The 19,467-nt window shown below is 44.7% G+C and overlaps 1 protein-coding gene across 1 annotated transcript in view; it reads left to right on the plus strand.

The window, feature by feature from the left end:
• The window catches only part of LOC129338578 (ectonucleotide pyrophosphatase/phosphodiesterase family member 7-like), a 56,948-nt gene extending 53,475 nt beyond the window's left edge, over positions 1-3,473 (plus strand). The window contains exon 5 of the mRNA XM_054992919.1: positions 2,229-3,473. The gene's annotated coding sequence lies outside the window, so the exon portion shown is untranslated. The remainder of the gene's footprint in view (positions 1-2,228) is intronic.
• Positions 3,474-19,467: the final 15,994 nt, after the last annotated feature.

Below are 19,467 nucleotides of genomic sequence, written 5' to 3' on the forward strand. Positions count from 1 at the left end.
GAAGCTGAGTTTTCTAGGCCCCGTTTCTTCTAATTTAGTCTAATTCAGGGTCCATGCACAGAATCAGAAATATCTTGCAGTACAAAGGCCATGCTCAGATTACTTGCAGAATGCAGGTTGGAATGCTTCCCTCCATTAAAAAATGTCTCTGTTTAAGGAAAGGTAGCATGTCAGTTGAAGAATTCTAGTTTAGCCTTCTCCCTGACATGCTGGTATTCTATTTTTCTACATGTTCTATAACAAACTGATGTTATCTACGCTAAGTAGTAAACTACAACACCATTATTGTAGGAAGATTAGCAAATGACACATACTGAGCCTGTTCACTGCAGGTTGTGTTTGTCACTCCAATCAGAGATCCACATCTTCTCACATCACAGTCACACTCTGAAACCTCAATAAAAACACCAGAAGACTCATTTCCTAGTCATAATTTAGTTGCATTTCACTCATCCATTGATGAAATGAAATATCAATGCAAGCATTATTCTACTCAGGGCTTTTTTTTCAGCTGGAACGCGGTGGAGCGGAGTTCTGGAACCTCTTAAAAATGGTCACATGGCCGGTGGCCCTGCCCCCTGATCTTGCGGCATGGAGGGCAATCTAAACTCCCCTCTGTCTGGAGATCAGGGGGCGGGGCCACTGGCCATGTGACCATTTTCGCCAAGGGCGATTTAAACTTTAAAAAACTCCCCCCTTGTTCCAGCTGACCCAAAGTAATGTCATTGTGCAGTCCTGAGATCCATCACTGAGTTCCACCACCTCTTTTCCCAGAAAAAAGCCCTGATTCTACTCCATGAAAGCATTCTAGTAAACAACATGTATATGTATAAAACTTCTTCATCAATTCCATCAGCAAGCAATTATGAAGGCCATTTTCCCTCTTTTTTTGGTTTGTTTGTGACACTGTAAAATATCTCATGCAATTTTCATTTTGACTTCCGTCTTGTTGGGCCCTTAAAGGGACATCCTCCTGCAATCAACAGTAGAATTCAATCGTGTCTCAAGCAGCCACACTGAAAAATGCACCCCATTTCCAGGAAATATATCAATAATTACATTTTGCACCTTAATTTCCTCTTTTCCCATAAAAAAAATCAATTGTTCCTCCGTCATACTCCCCTTTATTAAATTTTATGTATGCATGTAGTATTGGGGGCTTTTCAGCCTAGAAAAGATAACTCGAATGGAACATAGTAGAAGTTTATATAATTATGCATCGTGTGGAAAGAGTAGATAAGATGGCTCTTTCTCTTCCAAAATATTAAGAGCTCAGAGACACCCAATAAAGCTGATGGGCAGTAAGTTGCATTGTTCGCATTCACCATTTGGCACCCATAGCTTGAAAAAGGTATATATGTAACTGTGAGTTCTTTTTACATTTGCATAGCAAACATGTTCAGCTCCTAATTAACAATAGCATAGCAGATGGTTTATTAAGCGTATAATCTATTTCTGGTAAAAAGCATCTAGAAACGCCTTGGACAAACTGTCAGAAGCCACAACAATCTGCGCAAGCAGCAATGGAAGGCACCCATTCAAAGCACATTTTCAAAGATAGCACATGTTTTTTTGCTGGTTTTGTGGACTGTGAAATGGGAAAGCAATAGGCTTTTCATAAACAGCTTTACCAGAGTGAGCGATATGAAATATCTTTTAAAAAATTGTCAGCAGCGATATTTCAAGCCAAGATGTAACATTTTGTTTCATTTTTTAACTGATACAATATTTTTGAAAACCAAGAGGCACAGTTTATGACAACCCAAGAAGTCTTTGATCTCGGAAGCAAATTGCCCCCAAACCAAGGATAACTAACTTAAGTATAAGAAATAAGGTCAGCAACCTCACAGGGTTGTAGGGATAATAATAACATACTTTGTAAACTGCTCTGAGTGGGTATTAAGTCATCCTGAAGGGCAGTATATAAATCGAATGTTGTTGTTGTTAACCAGTCTCGGCAGTGATAGTCGGCAGTCACACAATCTTTATAGCTTTGCTGTACTAATTTAACACCTTAGGGGGAAAGAAGACTGAGCCCGAAATTAATAGAATTAAACTTGCTAAATTCTGTCCAAAATTGGAGATGGGTGATCTAATCTCATGTCCTAAAACATTATTTTCTATCATATTTATCTTCCCGACATCTGTACAGAAAAATGAAGACTCTGTCTGTTAACAAGTGAAATAATTTTTTTAAAAAAACTTATTCCTAATGAATTGTTTTATAGGAAAGCCGAATGGGATACTCATAGCTATATTTGTGAAATGTGTGAGTTTTCATCTGGCAGATATCCACCTGCCCACCAAGGACAAATGCTTAACACAGAGAAGAGCAAACACTCCATCACTAGTCAGAAGAGCAATTCTATGTCCTGTTGGCATGCTCAGAAATGCCAGCTGCAGTGCCAGCTGCAGTCTGCCCTGTGCTACAGATCCCAGCAATTACTGATCAGCCTGCAGTATATCTTTAACAAGACTTCAAAAAACAGGAAAGGGCAAGGAAGAAAAAGATGATGTCAAACCAACTAAAACTGGAAGTCCGTGCTACATGCCACCCCTCCCTCCAAAACCCTATAAGAGTTAACAAAACTTCTGTATGAGTAGCACATAGTTCTGACATTTCTTCTCATTCTAAAAAAAATTCCATCTGTTTGCAACTATCATCCTGATGAAGAAAAAAGGTTTTGCCATCAACCAGCTTATGATGCTTCATCTTCATTTTTCCAAGGAAGAATCTTGGTGTTGGAATGAAATAATCTAAAGTCTCGCACACAAGCAGGTCAACAACGATATGGGAGTTTCCGTTGGGTAGCTATGTTAGTCTGCAGTAGAACAGCAAGAGTCCAGCCCAGCTTGAGTATAAGAAGACCAACGCAGTTTTCAGGGTATAAGCATTGGAGAGTCAAAGCTCCTTTCCTTACATGGCTGGTGAAACTTTGACTCTTGAAAGCATATAGCCTGAAGATCTTGGTGGTCTTTAAGGTGCTAGTGGACTAAATCTTAATGAGATGGTAAAGCCTGGTGGTGGTTGGACACTGCCACTTCATACCATGCTGGGGGGGGGCGGTCTCCCTGCAAAAACCTGGCACCGCTGTAAGTCCTGGCCAAGAATTTTTGTCTGCAATGAGCTAGGGTTTGTTTGTTTTTTACTTGCAGGGATTTTTATCTTGTACTCATTTAATGTATGTGGGATTTGGAACTGTATTTCTTGTTAGTTTGTGTCTCCCCATGGGAAACTCCCACTCACACATTCACACATGCACCTTTGAGAAGACGTATGACAGAAACATGAAAAACAAAACAATTTGATCTCTGTTTAGTTGTGCTTATGTACTCTCTTGGGGGAGAAAGAAAAAATGTTGTTAAATGTAGTTGATCTTAATGCTTTTGTTTGCTTCTGATGATCTGCCTTGTGCTGCTGTTGGAAAAAAAGGAGAGATGGGAATTTTTTAAAAAAGTGTGTTCCTAAGGGACTCTGCCAAGTTTCTAGATCTCATTATTGACAAGGGCCTGAGGGAGGAGGAAGAAAAATTATGCAAAGTGTATTATGAACCTCAGTCTTTCAAATCCCAATTAAATAGCAGAACAATAGTCAGTAGGCAGGGAAAATGTGGGTAGCTTTGCAAGAAATAGACAGCCGCTGTTCTCCCCCACATCCATATTTGTGTTTAAACATTCTAACTTACATTGTACAGTAGCATTTATAATGGAAACTAGGCACTAAGGAAAGTCACAGAGGAATGGAGAGGAGGTGGGGAGGGTGGGGGGATGCAGGCAGATGCAGTTACACCTAAGCAAACCTGGGCTGCAGTTGGGGAGGAGAACAGTGCACCCCTTGAAGCCCATTGCTTCCTGTGGATTTGTAAGCAGTGCTTTTTTTTCAGCTGGAACGCAGTGGAATGGAGTTCCGGCAGCTCTTGAAAATGGTCACATGGCTGGTGGCCCCGCCCACTGATCTCCAGACAGAGGGGAGTTTAGATCACCCTCTGTGCCACAGCATGGAAGGGAGGGGCCATCAGCCATGTGACCATTTTCACTGAGAGCAATTTAAACTTTAAAAACTCTCCCCCTTGTTCCACCTGACCCAAAGTGACATCACTGCATGGTCCCAGGAACGTGTGCGCACTTCGTGCGAGCGCATGTGGTACCAGGGGCACCACCTCCCACCAGGAGTTGCTCCCTGTGCTAGCAACCCACAGAGTTCCACCACCTCTTTTCCCAGAAAAAAGGCCTGTTTGTAAGAACGCAACTCAATTGCTTCCACATAAGTTGGATAATGCATTTTCAGTGCTCTTTAGTGACCATTTGGAACTGGGTTTTCATGTGCAAAACAAAAAAGCCATTTCCAAAGGATTGCTAAAGTGCATTGAAAGTACATTCATAGAATCATAGAACCTCTATGATTCTATGAATGTACTTTCAATGCACTTTAGCAATCCTTTGGAAATGGCTTTTTTGTTTTGCACATGAAAACCCAGTTCCAAATGGTCACTAAAGAGCACTGAAAATGCATTATCCAACTTGTGTGGAAGCAACTGATCCTGCACTGGGCAGGGGGTTGGACTAGATAGTCACTTGAGCATTCCTAGGTAAGTAATGTGTAGAGATCATAGAATCATAGAGTTCGAAGGGGCCATACAGACTATCTAGTCCAACCCCCTGCCCAGTGCAGGATCAGCCTAAAGCATCTCTGACAAGTATTCATCCAGCCTCTTCTTGAAAACTGCCAGTGAGGGGGAGCTCACCACCTCCCTAGGCAGCTGATTCCACTTTTGAACTACTCTGACCATGAAAAAGTTCTTCCTAATATCCAGCTGGTACCTTTCTGCATGTAATTTAAGCCCATTGCTTCGGGTCCCACCCTCTGCTGCCAACTGGAACAGCTCCCTCCCTCCTCCAAATGACAGCCTTTCAAATATTTAAAGAGAGCAATCATGCCCCCCCCCCCTCAATCTCCTCTTCTCCAAACTAAACATTCCCAAGGCCCTCGTAGGGCTCAGTCTCCAGACTCCTGATCATCCTCGTCACTCTCCTCTACACCTTCTCGATTTTGTCCACATCCTTTTTGAAGTGAGGCCTCCAGAACTGCACACAATACTCCAGGTGTGGCCTGACCAAGGCAATATAGAGAGGGGCTATGACCTCCTGCGATTTCGATGCTATGGCCCCTTTGATACAACCCAAGATTGAATTGGCCTTTTTTGCCACCGCATCACACTGACTGCTCATATTTAGTTTACTGTTCACTCTTACCCCAAGATCCCTTTCACATATACTACTGCCCAGAAGTGTATCCCCCTATCCAGTATTTGTGCTTCCCATTTTTGTGGCCCAGATGTAACACTGTGCACTTGTCTTTGTTGAATTGCATCCTATTCACAGCTGCCCACTTCTCCAGAGTATTCAGGTCTTGTTGAATTTTAATTCTATCTTCTTGGGTGTTTGCTACTCCTCCCAATTTGGTATCATCAGCAAATTTAATGAGCAGCCCTTCCACTCCTTCATCCAGATCATTGATAAAAATATTGAAAAGTACCGGGCCCAAAACCGAGCCCTGCGGCACCCCACTGAACACCTCCCTCCAATCTGATGAAACACCATTGACCACCACTCTTTGGGTGTAGTCCTCTAACCAGTTCCCTATCCACCGAACTGTCCTATAGTCCAGTCCACAGTCTTCCAGTTTGCCCATCAGAATGTCATGGGGGACCTTATCAAAAGCTTTACTGAAATCCAGATAAATCACATCAACAGACTTCCCCCGATCCAGTAAGCTGGTCACTTGATCAAAGAAGGAAACCAGGTTGGTCTGGCAAGACATTATTCAATGTGTGTGGAGACAACCAGGTACCATAATTAATTCACCTCCATGGAGAGAGAGGGGTTGCTGTTTGGGAGGAGGGAGTGTTGGCCAAACCAGTTTTTAGTTTTTGCAAGCTTTCTCCCTCCCAGCAAATGCGGCATGCCACAGACACATGGAGCGAGCACTATGCATATGCTCGAGGAAGTATGTGTGCAGCTCCATCATAACCTACCCCCTTTGCAAGCCTACCTGCAGCACCAGAGTCCCTCAGGATGTACTAAAAGGAATGACAGGATTGCCCGTTGAAAATAATGGGAGAGACTTGAATACCCATTGGAAATAATAGGAACCTGGAATGCCCATTGGCATGCATGGGCTCCATTGAAACATAATACAACAACAACAACAACAAAGTGCAAACAAAACATGGAATGGATTTTGAAGGAAAGTCTCTGGGCCCAGAAAGACTGCTCTGGGACAGGACTGACAGGCCCCTGACTGGAATGCTGGCCCCTGGGTGTGACAGAAGGGCTTGGGGATTGGAATGACAGGCCCCTGAGTGCAATGACGGCCCCTGGATGTGAAAGACGAGCTCTGGGACTGGAATGACAGGGCCCTGACTGGAATGGTGTTACCTGAGTATGACAGAAGGGCTTGGGGACTGGAATGACAGGCCCATGACTGGAATGGTGGCCCCTGGCTGTGACAGAAGGGGTCTGGGATGGGAATGACAGGCCCCTGAGTGCAGTGACGGCCCCTGGGTGTGAAAGATGAGCTCTGGGACTGGAATGACAGGGCCCTGACTGGAATGACGTTACCTGAGTGTGACAGAAGGGCTTGGGGACTGGAATGACAGGCCCATGACTGGAATGATGGCCCCTGGCTGTGACAGAAGGGGTCTGGGATGGGAATGACAGGCCCCTGAGTGCAATGACAGCCCCTACGTGTGAAAGACGGGCTCTGGGACTGGAATGACAGGCCCCTGAGTGCAATGATGGTCCCTGGGTGAGACAGAAGGGCTCCAGGACTGGAAGGACAGGCTATTGACTGAAATGAAAGCCCCTGGTTGTGACAGAAGGGCGCTGGGGCTAGAATGACAGGCCCATGACTGGAAAGAGGGCACCTTGGAGTGACACAAGGGGTCTGGGAGTAGAATAACAGGTCTCTGACTGGAATGACAGCCCCTGGGTATGTCAGAAGGGCTCTGGCACTGGAATGACAAGCCCTTGACTGGAATGACGGCCCCTGGGCGAGACAGAAGGGCTTGGGGACTGGAATGACATGCCCCTAACTGGAATGACTGCCCCAGGGTGTGAAATTAGCACTCTGGGAGTGGAATGACAGGCCCCTGACTGGAATGACGGCCCCTAAGTGTGAGAGAAGGGCTCTAGGACTAGAATTACAGGCCCTTGACGGGAATGATGCCCCTGGGCTCTGGGACCAGAATGACGACCCTCTAATTAGAATGACAGCCCCTAGTTGTGACAGAAGGGCTCAAGGACTGGAATGACAGGCCACTGACTGGAATGATGGCCTCTTGGTGTTACAAAAGGTCTCTGGGATTGGAATGACAGGCTCCTAACTGGTACAACTGCCCCTGGGTATGACAGAAGGTATCTCAGACTGGAATGACAGGCCCCTGACTGGAATGACAGCCCCTGGGTGTGACAGAAGGGCTCTGGGACTAGAATGACAGGCTTCTGACTGGAATGATGGCCCCTGGGTGTGACAAAATGGCTCTAGGACTGGAATGACAGGCCTCTGACTGGAATAATGGCCCTGGGTGTGACAGAAGGGCTCTGAGACTCGAATGACAAATCCCTAACTGGAATGACGGCCCCTGGGTGTGACAGAAGGGCTCTGGGACTGGAATGACAGGCCCCTGACTGGAATGACAGCCCCTGGGTGTGACAGAAGGGCTCTGAGACTCGAATGACAAATCCCTAACTGGAATGACGGCCCCTGGGTGTGACAGAAGGGCTCTGGGACTGGAATGACAGGCCCCTGACTGTAATGACGGCCCCTGGTTGTGACAGAAGGGCTCTGGGACTGGAATCACAGGCCACTGGCTGGAATGACGGCCCCGGGTGTGACAGAAGGGCTCTGAGACAGGAATGACAGGCCCCTAACTGGAATGATGGCCCCTGGGTGTGACAGAAGGGCTCTGGGAGTGAAATGACAGATCCCTGACTGGAATGACGGCCCCTGGGTGTGACAGAAGAGGACTGGGATTGGAATGACGGCCCCTGGGTGTGACAGAAGAGGACTGGGATTGGAATGACAGGCCCCTAAGTGCAATGACTGCCCCTGGGTGTGACAGAAGGGCTCTGGGACTGGAATCACAGGCCACTGGCTGGAATGACGGCCCCGGGTGTGACAGAAGGGCTCTGAGACAGGAATGACAGGCCCCTAACTGGAATGATGGCCCCTGGGTGTGACAGAAGGGCTCTGGGACTGGAATGACAGGCCCCTGACTGGAATGACAGCCCCTGGGTGTTACAGGTCTGGGACTGGAATGACAGGCCCCTAAGTGCAATGATGGCCCATGGGTGTGACAAAAGGGCTCTAGGACTGGAATGACAAGCCCCTTACTGGAATGACAACCCCTGTGTGTGACAGAAGGGCTCTGGGATTGGAATGACAGCCCCTTGACTGGAATGATGGCTATTAGGTGTGACAGAAGGGCTCAGGAACTGGAATGACAGGCCCCTGACTGGAATGATGGCCCCTGGGTGTGACAGAAGGGTTCTGGGGCTGGAATGACAGGCCTCTGGCTGGAATGACGGCCCCTGGGTGTGACTGAAGGGCTCCTGGACCAGAATGATGGGCCGCTGACTGGAATGACAGCCCCTGGTTGTTACAGTAGGGATCTGGGACTGGAATGACAGGCCCATGAGTTCAATGAAAGCCCCTGGGTGTAGCGCAAGTTTTCTGGGACCTAAATGACTCATCTTTCAATGGTCTGAGACTCTCTAAATATTGCAGAATTGTTCTGTGTCTGGAATGACATGCCTTTGAGTGGAATAATGGGCCGTTTTCACACTACTAACCTACTTCCATAACGTTGCGAAACGTCATGCAAAAAACACGGAAGATAGCATCTTCTTGCGAGAGTTTTGCACAACGTCTTGCGAGAAGACGCTATCTTCCGCATTTTTTGCGTGACGTTTTGCAACGTTACGGAAGCAGGTTAGTAGTGTGAAAATGGCCCTGGTCTCTTATAGAGATAGTGGTCTGTAACTGGAGTCACCAAGCCTGGATTTAAACACTACTTTTCAATTGATATTTCTGGGAGATGTGTAGCTATCACCATTTCAGATCCTCTTGTATATTTATCCTTTTGCCTGCTCAGTTTCATTACACTTTCTTGAAGTCTATATCGGCCACTTCTATTTTCAAGCATAAATCCTTCTTTTGTCTCCTTTCCTGTTTCCCCCGCCTATTCCACAGCCTTCCAGACTTCCATGTTCCCCTTAAGTGTCACACCCTGCATGAATTCATTGCTCACTTTTGCTCATTCTGTTGACCACTGACCCAGAGCATGCCTCCATAGTCTCTCTGTGAAAAAACCCATTTCATACTCTAGGTAACAAACAGTTAACAAACTCATGGTCTTATCTTGTTTCATGCTATTGCTATTTTATCTATTTACTTAGTTTGTTGTTATCCACTTTTAGTCAGGTTGCAGGGATAACAGACTATAAATTTAAAAAAAAATAGTTCAGAGGTCCCCAAACTTGCAACCCTTTGGAGCCTGCAGGCATGTTTGTAATTCTGACACACCATGGTAGGTACAAAAACAAAATGACTGCTGCAGCCAGTGAGCCAGCCAGGAAAGACTGGCCACACTGTTCCTTCAGTCACATGATGAAGATCCCTCTAATGAGGTATCAGCTGCTGCCAAACGAATATTTTTTAAAATCTGCACAGCACAGCAGTATACTTGCTGGGCAGGTGTCACATCTTCCCCACCTTTCTCAAAATACTTGGTGGGCACCAGGAAAACCGTGGCCTAATCTGCACTGCACACTTTAAGCTGGCTACACTGAGCATTCACATCGACTGGTGCTGAAATGGTTTGGTGTCCCATCATTCTACCCTGCACAACCTCAAGGCAATTTGGTGTCTGCTGACATGTTGAGAAGTGTCTGTTTGGAGCAGCATTTTGTGGGGACTGGAAATGACATCAATATTTATTTATGAAAATTTCACAGGTGTTGTAATGTTGTAATGTTGGAGCCCCTCACCTCACCATATTTGCTGATTGGGCGGTCTCGTGGCTACTGGAGAGGCAATTGGTGGTGGCATTTTGGATAAAGACATGTACCTTTTAAGCTTGTTCTACTTTCAGTCATTTTTTAGAACATAAGTGGGAAAGGATTAAAATGCTGGTGCTTCATTCCCTCCCAGCAGCTCCCTGCCACTTAGTTTTGCAAAGGGCTGTGCATCAGGATGGGAGGGAGGGGGTAGCAGAAAAGCTAGCAGCAATTTCAACCTTTCCTGGCTTTTAAAGCCAATAGGAATGAGCAGTAACATTAGGACTCATTCCTGGCTTTGAAAAAGCCAGGAACGAGTCCTCAATTTGCTTTACTGATAAAAATTGTGGAAAAGGAGTTCAGAGAGCAGAGGAGGGTGGTTGCAGTTAACCAGCAGACAGACCAATCAGCTCCAAGGGAAAGGATAAGGGAAGAGTGAGAAGCAGAAGGGGAGTTTTTGATTCTTCATGGACGTAATACATGCCAGCAGTGACTGGGCAGTGGATTCCAACCCACCCACCCCAAATATACACAGGGAGGAAAACAGGGAAAAAACAGACAAAAAATGTTTCTGCTTCCCATGACTCCATTGCATGTGCAGAACTCTGGAGAACATGGGAAACAAAATAGATTCTGAAACACTGGAAAATGACTGTGCGGAAAACACCCACTTTGCAAACCCCTGCCTTAGAAAATGTGTTCTTTCATGTTTATAGACTTAATATCTCATATCTTTTCAGCACGTCATGCCATTTACCCATCTAGATGTAACTATGGGGCTTAGGAAGCAAACTTTTACACAAACCTAAGTTAAGAAGAAAATTTTATAAAACCTTTTAACAGTTAATACAATACAACTATGTTTTTCTTTAACTGAACTCATAAGTGCAACTGTGCAGAAACTTCAAACCAACAATGTCTTTGAAAAGGGTTAACAGTTCAACTAGTCTGATTCCACCAACTCCTTTTTCACTATCTTTCCATTTCAAAACGACTGTAGCCCAGGCTTCTATCCTTTTCTTGAAGAATCACAGCCCTGCAAAAATAATACAATCCCAGTAACACCAACCAAACAAAATTATTAACATATAACATGTGATTACCTTATTCAAGATGATAAGAGCATATTAAGTATTATTCAGCTCTCCAGCAACCAGCTTTTTCCTCAGCTGCCTGGCTCTAGCTACTGACTCCCCTCTACTGGCGTCAGGTGCTCAGGATTGCCTCTCGAATTCTATACTCCTTACAGCTGAAGCTGAAGCTGATGCTGGTGGAGTGATTCGGTTAGTTGAACCCAGGGCTGAAAACTGAGAACAAGAGGTGTTTGTTCCTGTTGTAATCTGTCCCAAGTCTGGGGGCCTGTGTGACCTTGAGAAGTCCATGAATCACACAGCCTGTTTTCCTGGCTGTAGAGTTAGAGGACTGTTAGGAGAAAGGAGGAGAAATTAGCAGTGGCCTTCGGGGAACCTATATCTGCTTGATACTAATCTGTGGCCGCCAGTCCTAGCCAGGATGGTGTAAGTGTGTGATACTGGCATCTTATCAATAAAGAACTTTTACTCATGATGTGAAGTCTCCCGAGAGTTGTCTGGCATCCTTACACTGGGCTACATCGATCACCTCATAGGGGTTGTATAGACATGAACTCTGACTGCCAAAGGCTTGGCAATATTTCAGGAACAAGCGAACAGTTCTTTGCATCCAGCCTATCTTTTGACACCCTGACCCCCCATCTCTCAAAACACTCTCCTGCTCTCTGTTTACTATGACAATTACAAGAAGGAATCAGAAACGAAAATTTGCTCATACCGTTGTAACTGTTGAACAAGACTTGTTTGATATTATGTGTAGTGCACACACCGCTTGCAAATGAAGTATGTTGGCAGTTTGATTGCGGCTGGAGGAAGGCAAGCTGCATGATACCATCGTCTGCAGCTGCAGCAGAACACCATGCAGTCTTCTGGCGTGAAGTTGCCCTGGCATGACTCTTCTGGGCAAGTTGACCATCTGCTGGTATCTTTATCAACTAATGACAGAAGATACCGTAGCAGAGGTTGTTCCTGTTCACATGCTTTGGTAGGCATGGAAAGAAGTTGATGGTGTGATTTCTGGTAGGAACCTGGAAACTGTTTTTGTTCTGTGTTCCTCCTGCACTTGCAATTCTTGTGCAAACCAATGTTTATTCCTATCCAGTTTCTGGCATTCTCACTTTGTAGGCTACCATACTTTTCTCCTGAAATAACGCTATATGCATTTAATGTTGCGTATACCCCACAGTCATAAGTATTGTTCTGTTGAACTGTGTCTGCACATAGCATTATTTTCCACTCTGCATGCCTAAAAGGAACACCTACTATTTGATGACATGCTGCAGCAGTTGACCACAAAATGTTTCCATGTTGCTGTGACTGATTCTGATCTTTTGCTGAATCAACAATTATAATTTCTCTTGTCTTGAAGGCTATTATGCCCAATACCCAATGATGTCCAGTGGAGTATAAATCAGAATTGAAAGGAAGGAGCAAAATGCCTTGTTGAAAGCCATTGTGCAATCTAGAAATGAATAAAAAACATTGGGTTTGCCCAGAGCCATACATATATATATGTTGGACAGAGTAAAATCTCTTCATTCAGATTTCTTTGGCAGATGAAACTGGTAATGGCTTCCTCTATGGCCTCATCACAGAGCCATGCCCCAGGCTTCAGTGATTCTCTGACATTGGAAGGTATGCTGTTAAACAATTTTCTGTCCATTTCCATGGTTGTTTTATTCCAAGGATCCTCCAGCCTCTCACCTTGCTCCAAATTTCCTTTTGTTTTTGGAGTGGAATGTGATGGCAATACATCTTGTAAAGTAGAACCTGGAGTCTGTGTTTTCTCAATTTCTGAAATATTCAGTATATTCTCATTATTCTCAGTACTTTCAAACTCACCAATTTTATCTTGTGATGAACCCAGCACTGAACCAGCTGCTGGTACAATGCTATAATCATAGTCCCCCACTCTTGCCTTTTTTCTTCCAGATTTTTGAGATTTGCCCTTCCTTTTTTCAGAAGCATGGACAGAGAATAAGTTTATCTGTCAGCTTTCTCTCCGTAGCCAATTGACATTTCAGCTGCAATAATATGGTAACATCAACCAGTACTGGCACAGGAACAGACAGCAGGTTCTGGAAGGAGTTTCACAGCCTGCACTTTGCAGCGATTAACTTCTCTGACAGTAAAGGTAGCACTCTGTGGGCAAAGGGCAACTCCTCCAGAGTCTATACAAAGTCAGGCCAAAGAAGTTTGACTTTTTCTGTAAGCCTTCTCCATACCTGTCTTTGGAGGGGGGGTCACTTGATTTTATCTTGTCAACAATTGCTTCCAGATCATAGAAAGGGGGAAACTGTGACTTTCCTGTTGTCTTTTGCAAGTGGGAAAACTGTTCTTTGAGTGAAGAATTTCCAAGACCACAATATGCCCATTCAAACTCATAAAGAAAAAACTTTGCATATAAAACATTGCTAGTAGCAAGCAATCTGCAGGCATTTCCTTCCAGTCCAGTTCATTCTTTATGACCCTCTTCATGCTCTCACTAATGTTATTGGTTGCCATAACATCATTTCTGAAGGCTGCAAATTTTTGACTAAAAAACCTGGCTGCATGTTTTGATATGCTGTCCTTCAGTTCTTTCTCAAAGTATTCTTTGAAAAGTTGACTCCACAAAATGCTGTACTGCTCATACTTGTGTTGATATTCTTCCTGAGATTCTGAATTCAAAAGCAGTGCAATGTGGTCTCTTAAAACCTTAAAACTTTTGTTATTGCCTCCATGCTTTTTAATCCAGGTGCTGACATCTCTCATAGTATGATTTCTGCAATAAACATTTGGAATTTGTGGGAACTTCATTTGCAAAGACTGTACAATACCCCTTTCTCTATCTGTCACAAATGGTATGTTCTTCCTTTTATCTATACCCAATTTTGTTAGTATTTCACACAGGAAATCTTGATGGTATGACATGAATTTCTTCTTGTGAAGCAGAAAAGCCAAAAGGAACACTGGATCACCTTTCAATGTGATATTTCTCATCACAATTGAGGACAAATAGAAATCCCCAAGTTTAAAGGTAGTATCGTATGAGACAAGCTGGGGCAAGCTATCATCTTCACTTGATAAGGAAAGGAGAGCGCATGCAAGTTTTATGAGATCTGGATGTCCAAATGAGATAGTGAGGTCAGGCAGCATCATAAATCATGACTTGATAAAATGGAATAGGTTTCTATTGAACTACAGTGACCTTTAAGTCCTTGATGGCATGTCCTAATAGATTGAAGTGTTCTCCCACTGGTTTCTGGATGTTGCCATTTTTAATGTCAGATTTGTGTCCATTTATTCTTTTGCACAGAGGTTGGCTGGTTTGTCCAATGTACAGAGCAGATGGACATTGTTGGCACATGATGGCATATATCACGTTGGAGGATGAGCAGCTGTAAGAGTTAGCGATAGTGTAGTTGACGCCATTGGGTCCTGTAATTGTATTTCCTGGGTAGCTATGAAGGCAGAGCTGGCATCTGGGTCTGTTGCACAGTCTGGTACCTGTGTTGGTGACTCTGCTAGCTGATTCATGGTTGTAAGTGAGAAGTCGTTTAAGGTTGGGGGGCTGTCTGTAGGCAAGGAGAGGTCTTCCACCCAGGGCTTGAGAGAGAGAGGCATCATTTTCCAGGATGGGTTTTAGATCACTGGGCTGAGCTGGGAACTATAGGTAACAACCAGTGGTGTTCTGTTGTTAATTCCTTTAGGTTTGTCCTGGAGCAGGCTGTTTCTGGGTAATAGTCTGGCCCTGTCGATTTGTTTCCTCACTTCATTTGGTGGGTACTGTAGCCCCAAAAATGCTTGTTGTAAATCTCTTAAGTGGGAGTCCCGATCAAGAGCATTGGAGCAGATACGATTGTAACATAAGGCTTGGGTGTAGACAATTGACTGAGTAGTATGTTTAGGGTGGTAGCTGGAGACATGTAGATATATCGATCTGTGGGTTTCTGGTATAAGGTGGTGGTATTTATCTGTCCATTATGTAGTTGTACAGTGGAGTCCAGGAAGTGTACCTGTTGTGTAGAGTGGTCCAGGTCCAGGTTGATAGTAGGGGGAAAGCTGTTGAAGTCCTGATGAAATGTCTCAAGGGTTTCATTCCCATGGGTCCAAATGGTGAAGATGTCATCCAAGAATCTTAAGTACAGGAGTGGTTTCAGTGGATGGGAGTGAATGGTTATCTCATTATCATAAGTAACTGATTTCATTATCAGAAGCAAACTGATGCCATTATCAGAAGCCACTGATTGCATCTACTCCCCCTCCCCTCTCCACCTATATATCTGACCAGTTTCTTCTTACCCTTCATGCATCTGACAAAAAGAACTGTGATTCTCAAAATCTTATGCTACAGTAAAGTTAGTTAATCTTAAAGGTGCTACTGGACTCTTTTCTATTTTGCTACTACAGACTAACATGGCTAACTCCCTACGGGTAATTGCTGTTTGCATTATTCCCTATGGGAAGGGACGTTTTCAATTATTCCCTATGGGCAATCCGTGTTCCCATTGTTCCCTATGGGCAATTGCTGTTCCCATTATTCCCTATGAGCAAGCATGCTTTCCATTATTCTCTATGGGCAATAGCTGTCCCAATTCCTCTCTAAGAGAAGAATGCTTTCCATTATTCCTTACGGGCAAGGATGATTTCCATTATTCTCTATGGGCAATTGCTGTTTGCATTATTCCCTATGGGCAATAGTTGTTCCCATTATTCCCTGTGGGCAAGCATGCTTTCCATTATTCCCTACAGGCAATCGCTGTTTGCATTATTCCCTATGGGAAAGCATCGTTTCCATTACTCCCTATGGACAATCGCTGTCTACATTATTCTCTTTGGGCAAGTGCTGTTTTCACTATTTCATATGGGCAAACATGGTTCCCATTATTCCCTATTGGCAATCGCTATACCTATTATTCCCTATGGCAACCATGCTTTCCATTACTCCCTGTGGGCAATCGCTGTTTTCATTATTCTTTACAGGCAATCACTGTCTCCATTACTTCCTATGGTCAAACATGGTTTCCAATTTTCCCAATGGGTAATCGTTGTCTCCATTATTCCCTAGGGGCAAGCATGCTTTCCATTATTCCCTATGGGCAATTGCTGTTTGCATTATTCCCTATGGGAAAGCATGTTTTCTATTAGTCCCTATGGGCAATCGCTGTCTCCTTTATTCTCTATGGGCAAGCGCTGTTCTCATTATTCCCAATGGGCAAGAATGGTTCCCATTATTCCCTGGGGGCAATTGTTTTCCCATTATTTCCTAAGGAAGTATTCCATTATTCCATATTGGCAATCTCTGTCTCCATTATTTCATAAGAGCAAGTATGGTTTCCATTATTTCCTAAGGGCAATTGCTCTTTTCATTATTCCCTTTCAGTAAGCATGGTTTCCATTATTCCCAAAGGGCTCTCGCTGTTCCCATTATTCCCTAAGCATAAGCATCCTTTCCTTTCTTTCCCACAGGCAATCTTTGTTCCCATTATTCCCTAGGGACCACCATTATTAGCTATGAGCAATTGCTGTCTTCAGTATTCCCTATGGGCAATCGCTGTTTATATTATTCATTATGGAGAATCACTGTCTCCATTATTCCCTATGGGCAAGCATGGTTTCCAGTTTTCCCAATGGGTAATTGCTGTCTCCATTATTCCCTGGGTAAACGTGGTTTCCATTATTCCATGAGGGCAATCACTTTCCTCAGTATTTGCTATGGGCTATCTGTTTTCATTATTCCCTATAGGCAGGCATGTTTTCCATTATTCCCTAAGGGCAATCACTTTTTTCATTATTCTCTAAGGGCAATCACTGTCTCCATTATTCCCTGGGGGCAAGCATGTTTTCCAGTTTTCCTATGGGCATTCGCTGTCTCCATCATTCCCTATGGGAAAGAATGCTTTCTTATATGTGTTCTGGGACTGGATTGACAGGCCGTTGAGTGCAGTGATGCCCCCTGGGTGTGACAGAAGGGCTCTGGGACTGGAATGACAGGCCGCTGACTGGAATGACAGCCCCTGGGTGTGACATTCCCCTGGGACTGAAATGACAAGCCCCTAACTGGTATTATGGCCCCTGGGTATGAAAGAAGAAGTCTGGGACTGGTATGACAGGCCCCTGAGTGGAATGATGGCCGCTGGGTGTGACAGAAGGGAGTGGAATGACAGGGCCCTGACTGGAATGATGGCCACAGGTTGTGACAGAAGGGGACTGGGACTGGAATGACAGGCTGCTAACTGGAATCATGGCTCCTGGGTATATCAGAAGAGCTGTGGGACTTGAATGGCAGTCCCATAACAGGAATGATGGCCCCTGAGTATAACAGAAGGGCTCCAGGACTGGAAAGACAGACCTCTGACTGGAATGACGGTCCCTGGGTGTGACAGAATGGCTCAGAGAATGGAATGATAGAACCCTAACTAGAATGAGGCCATCTGGGTGTGACAGATGGGCTCTGGGACTGGAATGACATGCCCCTGACAGGAATGATGGCACCTGGTTGTGACAGAAGGGCTCTGTGACTGGAATGACAGGACCCTGACTAGAACGATGCCCCCTGGGTGTGAGAGAACGGCTTGAGGACTGGAATGACAGATCCCTCACTGGAATGACAGCCCCTGGATGTGACAGAAGAGGTCTGGGATGGGAATGACAGGCCCTTAACTGGAATGACGGCCCCTGGGTGTAAAAGAAGGGCTGTGGGACTGGAATGATGTGCCCCTGACTGGAATGACATCCCTTGGGTTTGACAGAAGGGCACTGGGACCGGAATGATAGGCCCGTGACTGTAATGACATTTGCTGGGTGTGACAGAAGGGCTTGGGGACTGGAATGACAGGCCCCTGAGTTCAATGATGGCCCCTGGGTGTGACAGAAGGCCTCTGGGACTGAAATGACAGGCCTCTGAGTTGAATGACAGCCTCTGGATGTGACAGAAGAGGTCTGCGACTGGAGTGACAGGACCCTAACTGGAATGATGGCCTCTGGGTGTGACAGAAGGGGTCTGGTACTGGAATGATTGGCTGCTGATTGGAATGACTGCCCCTGGGTGTGACAGAAGGGCTTGGGGACTGGAGTGACAGGCCACTGACTGGAATGATAGCACCTGGGTGTAACAGAATGGCTCTGGGACCAGAATGATGGCCCCCTGACTGGAATGACAACCCCTGGGTGTGACAGGCTCCGGGACAGGAATGACAGGCCCCTGACTAGGATGAGTCCTCTTGGGTGTGACAGAAGGGGTCTGGGACTGGAATGACAGGCCCCTGTCTGAGACTACGGTAGCTGGGTGGGACAGAAGGGCTCTGGGACTGGAATGACAGGTCCCTGACTGGAATGAAGGCCCCTGGCTCTGACAGAAGGGGTCTGAGACAGAGTCAGGCTATGGATGAGAGGATACTGAAAACAGATCGGTGGCCCATTTGCATTAAGACACCAAATTGATTTATTTTTGAATTTTTTAACAATATGCAATAGTAAAAAAAACAAATATATAAGCATATAACTATATAAACAGTATGAATATAATTATGTGCTCAAGACAGCGTATCAATTGCCTTGGCAGTATTTACAATATATTTGGTAAAGACAATGAAAAAACATAAAATTTAATAAATTGCTATAACTTTGAGATTGTCAGGTATTGACTTCAAGTTTTACTTTTCCATATAGTCCAGAAAAGGCTACCATTTCTCATAGAAATTGGATTGGAAGTTCTGGTTCTCAGCAGTTGAGATGCGGTCTGTGATTTTCTTCATTGTGAGAAATTCCCATAATTTATTAATCCAAGGCTGTATTGTGAGTGGGACTTTGGATTTCCATGATTTTGTGATTATGGCTTTGGCCGCACTGATCATAATTGAAATCAGATCTTTTCGGATTATGGGGATGTCCTCATTTCCCCACAAATTAAGAAAAACAAGTTCAGGACGTTGTTGAATGACATAACCGGTTATTTTCCCAATCATGTTGAAGATCAGGCTCCAGTAATGTGAAATCAAAGGGCAATTTCACCAACAGTGGAAAATAGAGCCTGTTTGTTTGCAGCCATGGCCAGCATTGTGGGTCGTATGAAGGATTTATGTAGTATAGCTTGAGTGGGGTTAGGTACCACCTGTGCATGATTTTTCTGAAGGTTGTTCTGATATTAATAGCATTAGCGGAGCATATTTTTGAGGACCAAATTTGTGCCCATTGTGAGTTGGAAATAATTGTATTGCAGTCTGACTGCCACCGAAGCTGATAGTTTCCTTTTTTACTCCACTTTTGGGAGTTTAGGATTGTATAAAGAATAGAGGTGAGACCTTTTTCTTTTTTACTACAAGAAATTAACAGT

The sequence above is a fragment of the Eublepharis macularius genome, chromosome 12, assembly GCF_028583425.1.
Source record: "Eublepharis macularius isolate TG4126 chromosome 12, MPM_Emac_v1.0, whole genome shotgun sequence".
NCBI classification, from domain to species: Eukaryota; Metazoa; Chordata; class Lepidosauria; order Squamata; family Eublepharidae; genus Eublepharis; species Eublepharis macularius.